The 12187-nt window shown below is 41.8% G+C and overlaps 1 protein-coding gene across 2 annotated transcripts in view; it reads left to right on the top strand.

The window, feature by feature from the left end:
- Positions 1 to 12187, top strand: part of LOC149315237 (disheveled-associated activator of morphogenesis 1) — a 254979-nt gene that overhangs the window by 84484 nt on the left and 158308 nt on the right. The gene's annotated exons all lie outside the window — the stretch shown is intronic.

Here is a 12187-nt window from a genome sequence, read left to right as displayed (position 1 = left end):
TGGTGGTACAAAACCACCTGGTCCCACTTGTAAAGTGAAAGTGAATCAGATTGAGGATTAGTTGAGGGAGCTGGGTGTGTTCAGCCTGGAGAAGAGAAAGGTGAACATGAACTAATTGATTCAAATGATAAGGAAAAAGTTCCATCTTAATAACAGGTAGAACTTCCTGATGGTAAGAGCTGTTCAACAGTGGGATAGCCTTGCTTGGAGGATGGTGGTCTCTCCTTCATTGGAGATCTTTAAACAGAGGTGGGATGACCATCTTTCAGGAGTACTTTACTTGTGTATTCCTGCATGATAGGAGTTTGGAGAAGTGGGCCCTTGTGGTCCTTTCCAACTCTTGTGGTTCTAGGATTCTAAGATTGAGAGGATATATGTTATTGTTGTTGTTGTTATTATTATTATTATTAAGCTTTATTTATAAAGCGCTGTAAATTTACACAGCGCTGTACATACAATCTTTTTAATTGGACGGTTCCCTGCCCTTGGGCTTACAATCTAAAAGACATGACACAAAAGGAGAAGGGAAAGATGGTGGGGAGGGGGCCTCTCTAGTAGGATAATACATATAAAATACATAGCAATACAGGAAGTGGTTCAATGAAACAGACAACAAAAGAACATCAAATAGCAAGTGTTGTTGTTGGTTGTTGTTGTATGACCTAAGGCACTTTCTGATTTATGGTGACCCTAAGGTTAACCTATCATGAGGTTTTCTTGTTGGGAATTCTGCAGAGAGGGTTTGCCTCTGCAGCTGAGAAAGTGTAACTTGCCCAAGGTCACCCAGTAGGTTTCCATGGCCAAGCAGGGATTTAAACCTTGATCTCCAGAGTCATAATCCAATGCTCAAACCACTACACCAGGCTGGCTCTCAGGTGATACAATAGCCATGTTTAATTAACTGAAGAGCTGTCACAGTCACAGAGAAGATGGAGAGAACTTTCTGTTGCTCAGGAGGATAGGACCTGAACTGATAGGTTCAAATTACAACATTTTGATTAAAATATAGAAAGAATCTGCTGCTGATGAGAGTGGTTGGGTGATAGAATAAACTCACTCAGAAAGTGGTGGGGTCTCCTTCACTGGAGGTTTTTAAAATGGAGGTTAGATGGTCACCTGTTAGGGCTATTTTAGCTGTGAGGTCCTGCACTAGATGTCTTTTCGGATCCCTTCGAATTCTGCTGTTGTGTGGCCACTTTGATGTGGGCAACATCTCATTGTGAGCCAGCCAACAAAGAATACCACATGGAAAGAAGTGGCAGGCTTGGCTTCATGCCCTTGGCTTCCTCCAAGCTTGGGGTGGGAGTGGGTTGGGAGGGAATAATTGTTCCCATTGTCCACTTTCTAAAATGGGAATATGTGAGACTGAATTTGGTTGTTTTCCCACCCACAAAAAGCATTAAACAGGGAGAGGGGACAATTTTGCATCTCATAATCCTTGTGTACCGTCAGTAGGGAGAATAACGTGCACGACAGTAATAAAACATGAATGGGGCTTTAGGTTTGGTGGAGGTCTATAAAATGGAGAATGGCAAAGTCCTAATTCCCATGGCTGTTAATATCAATCCAGATAAAACCTAGCAAATTATTTCCACTCCATTCAGCTGCCTAAATGAAATGACAAAAGGTCTGTGCTTTTTGTTGTTGCTTGCTTTAGTTCGCGGAGATTGCATTCTTTAATTACTTTTTGTGTGAGTGTGTTTGTGTGTTGATTTGCTAAACACAAAGCTGCATTTGCTGGATGTTCCATTTCACTGCTCCCTGTTTCACTGTTAATCCCCGGGGTGCGACAAATTGGAAGACTCTGCCGGCCAACTATGCAGGCTTCCCCGTCTTAAGCCTCTTATCTGGCAGATAAATCAGAATTTCCAAATCACTCAGAAGTCCCAAAAACCTTTCGGGTGTATGTGTGCACAGATGCAAAGGCATCAGCTTGTGCAAGTCACCATAGAAACAAACCTCACTGCTCTCCAGCATGGTATTGACTGGGTAACTTGAAACAGCATTTTTGAAATTTTTTTGGATTGTAACAGGTTTGTTGGAGCTGTTTTTAAAATCCTCAAACAGCTGCTGTGTTAGGAAGTTTGTTTTTGCTTGATTTGGTTAAATAGGCTGAATGGTGTCCCGTTCTTCAGAGTCTGGCATGGTTTTCGAAGCACTGTAAAATTGTATCTTTAGAACACCAAAAGGCGTGCTACCTTTGTCTCTGAAAAAAGAAAAAGAAAAATAATACCCTCTCGGAAATCCATAGCACAGGTATGCCTGTACAGGTTGCACCCAGACTATAAAACTCCTTCTGTAGAGAGGCCAGGATAACCCCATTCTTGCTTTTCTTCTGTCAGCAAGGCTGCATCTGCATTGCAGAAATACAGTCGACCCTTCACTTTTGTGGATTTGATTATTCATAGATTTAATTAATAGGTTCTCCCTAGTAGTCTCTAGGTTCTATATTCAAAGATATAGCCATATTAGTCTGTAGAATCAGTATGTAGAGAAATCTTGTAGCACCTTGGAGACTAAGCGATTGTACAGACCAGCCAAAAGGAGTGGGGGCATGGTGACTGCCCGCTATCCACCCCGACTCTGCCTCCAAAGCAGCATCATGCTGCCCACCCAGATAGCGGGAGTCATCACAATGTTTCTGTGGCGCAGCGTTGCACACACTGCGCCAAAGAAACGCGGAAGAGCCACCACAGTGGCAACAAGGGTGGTTTTTTCTGCTCCAAAAAGGAGTGGCATTTTGCCACTTCTTTGGGGGCTGGAAAAATGCCAGATTGGGGGCGTGGTATGTGGTTGCTGCAGCCCTGGTCCGGCGAGCAAAGGGGCAGCACAGAAGCCCTCCTTTTTGGCCTAACTGAAATAAAGAAGTTGGCAGCATGAGCTTTCATAGACTTCTGTCTACTTCCTCAGAATTATCTAGTGGAGTGGAAACCAGGGACAGACATCTAGGTCCTCTGGACTCATTCTTCTGGAAGTTGACCATAGAGTCACACTGGAGAACCTAAAGATTCCTAAAGAAAACATTTCTGTAGGCATTTGCAGGTCCTCCAGTACGATTCTGGTAAATGTGGGCCATAGAATTGCATTGGAGGACCTAGAGATTCCTAGAGAGTTACTCTCTTAGATTTTAAAAAAAATTGAGGACTTTTTTATTTGAGGTTTTTCTCTTTTCACGGGAACCCTATTCCCGTAACCCCAGAGAATTGGAGAGCCCACTATAATGCAGTTTGACAACACTTTAACTACCATGGCTCAATGGTATGGAATTCTGTGATTTATAGTTTGTTGTAGCATATGACAGATACTGTACACTGCTAACAAGGCAAATAAATGGGTCCTAGAGCAAAGCCTGAACTTTCCCTAGAAACAAGACGATAAAACTGAGGCTGTCATACTTTGGCTATATCATGAGAAGACACAACTCACTAGAAAAAACACCCATGCTTGGTAAGGTAGAAGGAGTAGGAAAAGAGAAAGATCGCTTTCCAGCTGGATAGACTAAGTCAGTGAAGCCACGGGCCTGAGTCTACAGGACCTGATGATAAGATGACTTGGAGGTCTCTCATTTGTAGGGTCGTCATAAGTTAAAGTCAATTTGACGGCAGTTAACAACAAAATTGGGTCATCTTACAACAGGACCTGCAGTAGACATATTGCCCTCAGCAATGATGTTCTAGGGTCAAGTTGCACCCATCAGATTGTTGTTTGATGAGGTGCTACGTCAGCTTTGGCCATTGTGTACATTGTTTGGAAGGTCACTCAGTCCTTTGAGAAGCAACATTGCCATCCCTAACTTATAGTGATGCTGAACTAACCCATTGATCTTGTTGTTGTGTGCTTTCTAGTAATTTCTGACTTATGGCAGCCCTAAGGTGAACCTAGAGAGCCAGCATGGCATAGTGGCTCAAACATTGCATTAGAACTCTGGAGACCAGGGTTTGAATCCCCAAATGACCATGGAAACCCACTGGGTCAGCTTGGACTAATCACATTCTCTCAGAATCACAGGGAGGCAAAGGCAACCCATCTGTGAAGAAATCTTGCCAAGAAAACACAGTGACAGGCTTGCCTTAGGGTTGCCATAAGTTGGAAATGAAGACACATAGCAACAACTAAAGTGAACCTATTTTGAGATTTTGTTAGCAGGATTTATTCAGAGAGTGTTTGTCTTTCCTTCCTCTGAGGGTGACTTGTCCATGGTCATCCAGTGGGTTTCCACAGCCAAGCAAGTATTCGAAGCCTGATCTCCCAGTGTTCTAGTCCAGCCCTCAAACCACTACCCCACATTGGTTTGTTGATCTTGTATGCAGTTGCAGTCGTTTAAACCATTGCTGCTCAAAGTGATGTCCAGGGCCTGGTTTGTTAGCCATTGCCTACTGGTCAATGTCATGTTTCCAGAAAGGAAATAAATAGTTGTAGCTAATGGGCACAAATATGGTGCCAGACACTGCTACATCAGGGATGAAAGTTCTGCTAGTCTGCTGTATTAATTAACTTAAAAATGCTGATTTAAACTATGTTTTTGAATTGTATTATTTTGCTGATCATCTGAAATGTCTAAGGAAATTGCCTTGTGAGAAGCGGCATGCAAAATGCATGAATCAATGAATGAAGAAAGGAAAGAATATTTAGGTTCAATAGTAGATGGCATACAGCTTCCCTTTCTGCCTACACGTTGTTATTATTGTTGTGTACCTTCAAGTCATTCCCAGTGTATGGTGAGCCTTAGGTGAACCTATCACAAGATTTTCTGGGGTTGAGAGTATGCGATTTGTCCAAGGTCACCCACTGGGTTTCCGTGGCCAACCCAGAATTGAACCCTGATTTCCAGTGTCCAGTATTTAGACGGCTACGCCACACTGGCTCTGCCCACATATTACCCCAGTTTTAAATTTGTGGGATCTACTTTGACTCAGTGGTGCAAGCATGTAATATTACAGATGGGTAGACAAAGAGAGTAGTATTTGGGCATCACTTTTGCACTCAGACAGAGAATTGTGGCCTGGCTGGAGGAAACTTTAGACCCCTAAGGCAGAACATAAGAGGCCATGGACAATACATTGGATGTTAGCAACAAGGTCAAAGCTAGCATTGAAATGGATCAATAGAACACAACTCAATAGGCTGTTAGAGTCAGTCACCCTTGATCAGCATATTACATTGATGTTGGGATGCAAAAGCTCCCAAGCATACTCAACAACAGCCAGAGAGTTTAGTTAGAAAGGAACTAATTCCTTAACCAAAAGTGACAGATTCAAGCATCCACAGATTGAAAATATTCCAAAAAAGTATAAATTTCAAATATCAAACTTTGAGTCAAAGGCTTTCATGGCCGGCATCCATAGTTTTTTGTGGGTTTTCGGGCTATTTGGCCATGTTCTAGAAGAGTTTGATGTTTTGCCAGCATCTGTGGCTGGCATCTTCAGAGAATGCTTGCCTGGAAAAAGTGGGTCTATATATACTGTGTGAGCCTGGGAATGCTGGAGTGATTAGCATGTGTATTGTTCTGTGCTGATGGCTGGCCTCAGGCTGGGAGGCTAATGCAAAAGAGGATTAGTGTCTGCTAATTGGTGATCATTATCTGCTGGGAAAGCCCCTGACTCTGAATGGTTTCCCATGTGCATTTGCTTATTTTGCTATTCCTCAGGACTGGTAGCCAAATTTTGTTCACTTTAAGGGTTTCTTCTTTCCGGTTAAAATTATCCAGATGTTTGTGGATTTCAGTGGCTTCCCTGTGCATCCTGACATGGTAGTGGTTGGCATGGTCCAGAATTTCAGTGTTTTCAAACAGTATTTTATGCCCAGGATGGTTTGTGGCATGTTCTGCAACTGCTGATTTTTCTGGCTGGCCCAGTCTGAGTTTGGCTTGAGTTTGTACTAGGACTCCAGGAGACCAGGATTTGAATCTCTGCTTAGGCATGGAAAGTCACTGGGTGAACTTGGGCTAGTCACTCTCTCTTAGCCTCAAATGAAAACAGTGAGAAACCTCTGAATAGATCTAACCAAGAAAACCATAGGAAAGGGTTACCAGAAAACATAGTCAACTGCCCATGCTAGATAAGTAGACTCAGTCAAGGAGGTCACGGTAATGAACATGCAGGACCTAAGTAGAGCAGTGGAGTACAGTCAGCCCTTCTTATACACAGATTTTTTATACACAGATTCAAGCATCCATGGTTTGAAAATGTTAAAAAAAAAGTATAAATTTGAAATATCAAACCTTGATTTTCCATTTTTTATAAGGGACACCATTTTGCTATCTCATTATATTTAATGGATCTTTAGCATTCATGGATTTTGTTATCCACGGGGGATCTTGGAACCAAACCCAGCATATAACAAAGGTCCTCTGTACAAGGTATCTTAGAGCAGTGGAGCACAGGTATCTCATCCACAGGCTTGCCATGAGTTGGGGTTAACTCAAAGGCAATTAACAGCTACTAAAGAAAGACATTGTTCCTTCTGACTCAGGGCATGTATACAGTAGAGACTTGATTATCCGACGTAATGTGGCAGTCCCATAGGTCGGATAGTTGAAAAAGTCGGATAATCTGGAGGGTCATAGGAAAAGCCTAGCAACCACTATGAAAAGCCTTGAATCACTATGAAAAGCCTAGCAATGTTGGTGCTCTGGGCCAGGTGGCGCTATGGGCTCTGGGCCTGGTGGTGCTATGGGCCTGGTGGCGCTTACCGCTGCACTCGGGGCTGGTGCCTGTGCCGCTCGGGGCCGCGCTCAATGGCCGCTGCCTCCGCGCTTGCTGCGCTTGGGGCCTGGTGCGCTTGGGGCCTGCTGCTGCTCGCCACCGCGCTAGGAGCCCTTTCCAGCTGGGGGCGTGGCAAGGGCTCCAAGCCACGCCCACCAACCAATCCGACGTCGGATAATCCGGAACGTCGGATGAATGAAGGTCAGATAAACGAGACTCTACTGTATCTTGATTTCTTGAAAAACAGCACTGTGAATTGAGCCAACAAATGACCATTGGCTACTCTTATGAACCTGTGGAATATTTGCCTTATACTAGGTTTGCTGTTGTCTTTTTGAACAAACAGTTTGTTCTCAGCCTTTTGGGAAAGCCAGAGCTACACAGAGGGCATTGTGGTTATCCAGCCTAGAAGTTACTACAGTGGCAAAAGTGCCCCTAATGCATTTTTGGCTAAAGCTGGGCCCCAAAGCCTTGGTTGGTCATTGTATAATACCTGGGCCATGAGTAGTTTGTTGTTTTGCGCCTTCAAGTTGTTTCTGACTTATGGCAACTGTAAAGTGAATCTATCATTGCACTTTCTGAGGCTGAGAGTGTGTGACCCGCCCAAGATCACCTGGTGGGTGCCCATGACAGAGCAGGGAATCGGACCCTGGTCTCCAGTGTTGTAGTCCAGTGCTCAAACCACTGCACCATGCTGGTTCTCAATGGATACAATAGGATTGATTGATTTATTGATATATTTATATCATCCCCCTTATCATTGGATTTCATGATGGAATACTGATAAAACAGTAAATAACTTAAAACAATGCCAGATTCAATTTGTTACAGCACAACTGGCCAGCAAAACTTTGCACAACAAACCTGTTATTGGAGCATGGAGTGACCTTCCTAAACAGCTTATGCTATCTATCTATCTATCTATCTATCTATCTATCTATCTGTCGCTGCTTTGTTCGCAGATTACATGCAGTCAGAAACCTTCCAACTGCCATAACCTCTAGAGTTTATTTTATTGTAGAATTTAATCCTCTCGTGGATATTTATTGTGGTTTGTAAAGGCTATGCATGCCTCTTGGCTTTCTAAGAGAATTTCCAGTCAGTCAAGAAATAGAATTTGAGGATTGGACTGTGATTTGTGTAATCCAGATTCTGGTCTCTCCTGAATCCTGACTATCCCCTGAGTAACCTTTGGAAGTCATTCCATCTCTTTCTGTGATCTACCTTGTAGGGTTGATTTTGTGAGGGTAGCGTGTCCGTGACCTTCGGCAAGTCACATATTCACAGCCTTAGGGGAAGGCAATGGCAAACATCCTCTGAACAGTTTTTTGTGGGGGTTTTGGGCTATGTGGCCATGTTCTAGAAGAGTTTGTCTCTAGTGTTTTGCCAGCATCTGTGGCTGGTATCTTCTGAACATGCCAGGCACAGATGCTGGCAAAATGTCAGAGACAAACTCTTCTAGAACATGGCCACATAACCTGAAAAACCCACAAAAAACTATGGATGCCAGCCATGAAAGCCTTTGACTTCACATCCTCTGAACAAATCTTGACAAGAAAACCCTATGATAGGGTTGCCATAACTTGGAAACAACTTGAAGGCACACACAAACAACAAGAGTGTGGAAGAAGAGAGCCAAGTTAGCAGCCTTGACCTCTATGGAGTTAAAATAGGATGAATGATAAATGCAACTTAGAAATAAGTAAGCAAACATTTACCCTAAATAAAAGTCATAGAATATCAAGTTTTTCAGGAGCTCTACTTAATTTTTGAAGTAAGGTGAATACCTGAGAAATTTGTGGCTTAATTTTTGTTTGTTCTGTCACAAATAATCAGGGGCCCATTTTCACTACACAATTATAGCACTATGATTCCACTTTTACTGCCCTGGTTGCATCCTGTGGAATCCTGGGATTTGTAGTTTGGTGAGGCACAAGTGGGGCTCACTGGCTGAGAATTCTAAATAGCTTTCCCTGGACTACAAATCCCAGGATTCAATATGATGTTACCGTGGTAGTTAAAGTGGAATCATGCTGCTATAATTGTGTAGTGTGAAAGGGCGCCTGAGCTGTTAACAAATATTGGTAGATGTGTCGTTCATTAGGCATCTGCAGCATACACATGGTTTATGTGGATAAGGGGAGATTTAAATGGACTGCACACATAGAATGACTATTGGTCTTTTAAAAATTACTCATAGATTTTCTCCATTTAGAGAAACTCTCACTGCAGGGCAGCACCCCCAAACAACAGGGACCCCCCCCCCCCTCCCACTTCTCCTGGTTTTTATAGTTTCCCATAGAAAGCAAAAATGGAAAAACAAACAAAACAGGAGTTACTATGAGAAAGAAGGAGCTAGGAGCTAGTAACTGAACAGTAGCAGATTGAATGTGATTTAAACAAATGAGTCTTTTTGTAGCAAAAACAAATGCAGTAACAAACTGTTTATTTTCTTTTTAAAATGCACATCCCAGTAAGAAATTAATTCTGCTTCCGAGTTCTTATCAACCACAAAACATGCAGTTCTAGAGCAGGTGAACAATCTTAACAGCTGTTGAGCGACAACAAAAGTGGGAATTTTAATGGGCATCCATCAATAGAACAATCAGCCACAATAACTTCCTTACATATTGTTTCTCCAGGACTTCCTTCTTTAGTTTTTTTGTGGTTTTTAGGGCTATTTGGACGTGTTCTGGAAGAATTTATTCCTGACATTTCTCCTTCATCTTTGGCTGGAAGATGCCACATGGCCCGGAAAAACCACAAAAAACTTAGGGATGCCGACTTTTCTTTCTTCCTTCCCTATTTCATTTTTTTCTTTTTTTTAAAAAATACTTTATTTATTGATGTTGTGCTCAGTAATACCATAGAGCATATATAATAAACCATTGCTAAATATTACCATTATTGTACCACATGCATTTCAGTCCTCCTCCCTTGGCTATAAACAAGTCATTTAGTATCCAGTTCCCATAACGTGGAATAGTTTATTAATAGTTTCCCTAATTTCATTGTATCACTTTTCAGCTTTAACTTTCTCAGTCCAACCCCCTGTACTTTACCCAGCACTTTTCTTTCTCTCTTTCTTTTTCTCTCTCTTGCAACACCTGTGTATAGATATCATCCTTACTGAAACGAAGCCTGGCTGTTAAAGATTACATGCACATTGTGTTTGGAGCCAGTTCATTTTCTTTTTCCTTGAAAGAGCCAGGCTTGCATATAACCATGAAGATTCAGCTATGAATCAGGAAGTCTCTAGTTTGAATCTCAAGTGTGCTGTGAACTCACTTGGGTTTAGGCCAAAACAATTGCCCTGACTCAGATTTTGAAGGAATTCCCTGCTGAATGCCTGTTGCTGAGAGCAATGGAAAGTAGGATGTAGGAGGGATGACTTTCCTCACTCATATCCTTTTCATGAATCTCCCAGAGGTCCATGGTTGGCCACTGAAGGAAATGGGTTGCAGTGCTTTTTCAGTCATGGCACCTGAGCTGCAAGACTTTCTTCAATTAGAGATCCTTTCCCCTAGACAATTGCCTCATCAGCACTGCAGAAATAATCTGGTATGGCCCTGCTTTAACTGTGCTGGCTCAGTGCTATGGGACTCAGGGAATTGTAGTTGGTTGTGGCACCAGACCAAAGCAAAGCTCTGGTGCCACAACCAACTACGTTCCCAGAATTCCATAGCACTGAGCGAGAGCAGTTAAAATATCATCAAACTGGATTATTTCAGCAGTGTAGATGCAGCCACTCTCTCGTCTTTGCAATATCAATTAAAAACGTACCCATTGAAGGGATTATGCATGCATTCGGTTTGTGTTTTGCTGCTATTAGTCCATAGTGCTTTGATGATGATTATAAGACATTTATAATTTGTGGTTTTGAGTGTGTGCTTATAGGTAGATTGATAGCCTCTCTGAGCTCCTATGAGGGAGGGCAGGGTATAAATTAAATAGATATGTAAATAATAATCAGAGAGCCACCATGGCATAGCGATATAAGTACTAGGCTAAGACTAAAATTAATAAAGATTAAAACTAATAAGATTGTATGTACAGCGCTGTGTAAATTTACAGCGCTTTATAAATAAAGGTTAATAATAATAATAAATAATAATAAGACTCTGGGAGACCAGAGTTCGAATCCCCTCTCGGCTGTGGAAACCCACTGACTGAGTTCAAATTATCACAGAGATAAGAGTCCATACTTGGTAGGAGCATCACTGGGTGCAAAATCACATATGCACATTAGCCTTTAATAGATTTTATTCCAACTGTAATTTTGTTTCTACAGTTTCCCATATACAGTCAGCCCTCCTTCCCATATCTACAGATTTTTTTATCCACAAATTCAAGCATCCACAGTCTGAAAATATTTTTAAAATATACATTTGAAAGTGCAAACCTAGATTTTGCCATTTTATTATAAGAGACACCATTTGACTATGCCATTGTATTTAATGGGATCTGAGTATCCACTGATTTTGGTGTCCAAAGGGGTTCCTAGAACCAAACGGATACCAAGGGCCCACTGTACATACCTTACTATTGCTGAAATGTTTTGTTTTGTAGAAATGAGATTTATGACATAGCAGGAGTGCAACCAAGGCTGGCAGAACTCTATGCTCTCTCCCAATTGTACTGATTACTGTGACCTTATACAGTCAGCCCTTTGTATCCACTGATACTTTATCCTCAGATTCAAGCATCCACAGCATACAAATATTCAAAAAATATATAACCCCCCAAAAGCAAACCTTGATTTTTCCATTTTATACAAGGGACACCATTTTACTATGCCACTGTATTTAATGGGTACTTGAGCATCCACGGATTTTGATATCAACAGGGGATCCTGGAACCAAACCCCAGCAGATACCAAAGGCCCACTGCATAATGTGCAACACTGGTTGAAAAGTCTATAGATCTGTTTCAAGCAAGGTAGCCAGCCTTCTGTTCAGTCAGTCAGTTATGTAGATTAATCAAGCATGCAAATCCATCACTTTATACTCTGCCTTTCCCACAGGTTTGGGACTGAAAGTGATTTGCCAATTAAAAATATTTTCCCATAGTGGCCAACCTGTAGCCTTGTAAATATTCACTTATTTCATTTTGTCATTCATGATCCAAACATTTCAAAACTGTTATGTGTGCTGGATGAGTTTGCAAGAGTGTTTTATGTATTTAGGATATTTTCCCCATCTTTGGAGCTTTCTTTGGGGGGGGGGGGAATTCAAAACATATTCTTATATGACCCCCCCTCATTTGGTGCAAAACTAGCAAGCATCTTTGCGATCATCACCAACCTTTTTTCTTGTAGGGAAGGAGTGCCATCTTTTTTGCTTCACGCAGCAGTGAATGAACTTGCAGTTTAGTTAGTAACATTTTCAGTGGTGCTTTCTTGCTGGGACATGAAAATAAAAAAAAACAATTGAGAATTAATTGTTTTTTGTGGGTTTTTCGGGCTATGTGGCCATGTTCTAAAA

The sequence above is a fragment of the Sceloporus occidentalis genome, unplaced genomic scaffold (genome assembly GCF_023333645.1).
Source record: "Sceloporus occidentalis isolate IW3139 unplaced genomic scaffold, rSceOcc1.0.p SCAF_4, whole genome shotgun sequence".
In the NCBI taxonomy this organism is placed as follows: Eukaryota; Metazoa; Chordata; class Lepidosauria; order Squamata; family Phrynosomatidae; genus Sceloporus; species Sceloporus occidentalis.
This window is presented reverse-complemented; position numbering and strand designations above follow the sequence as displayed.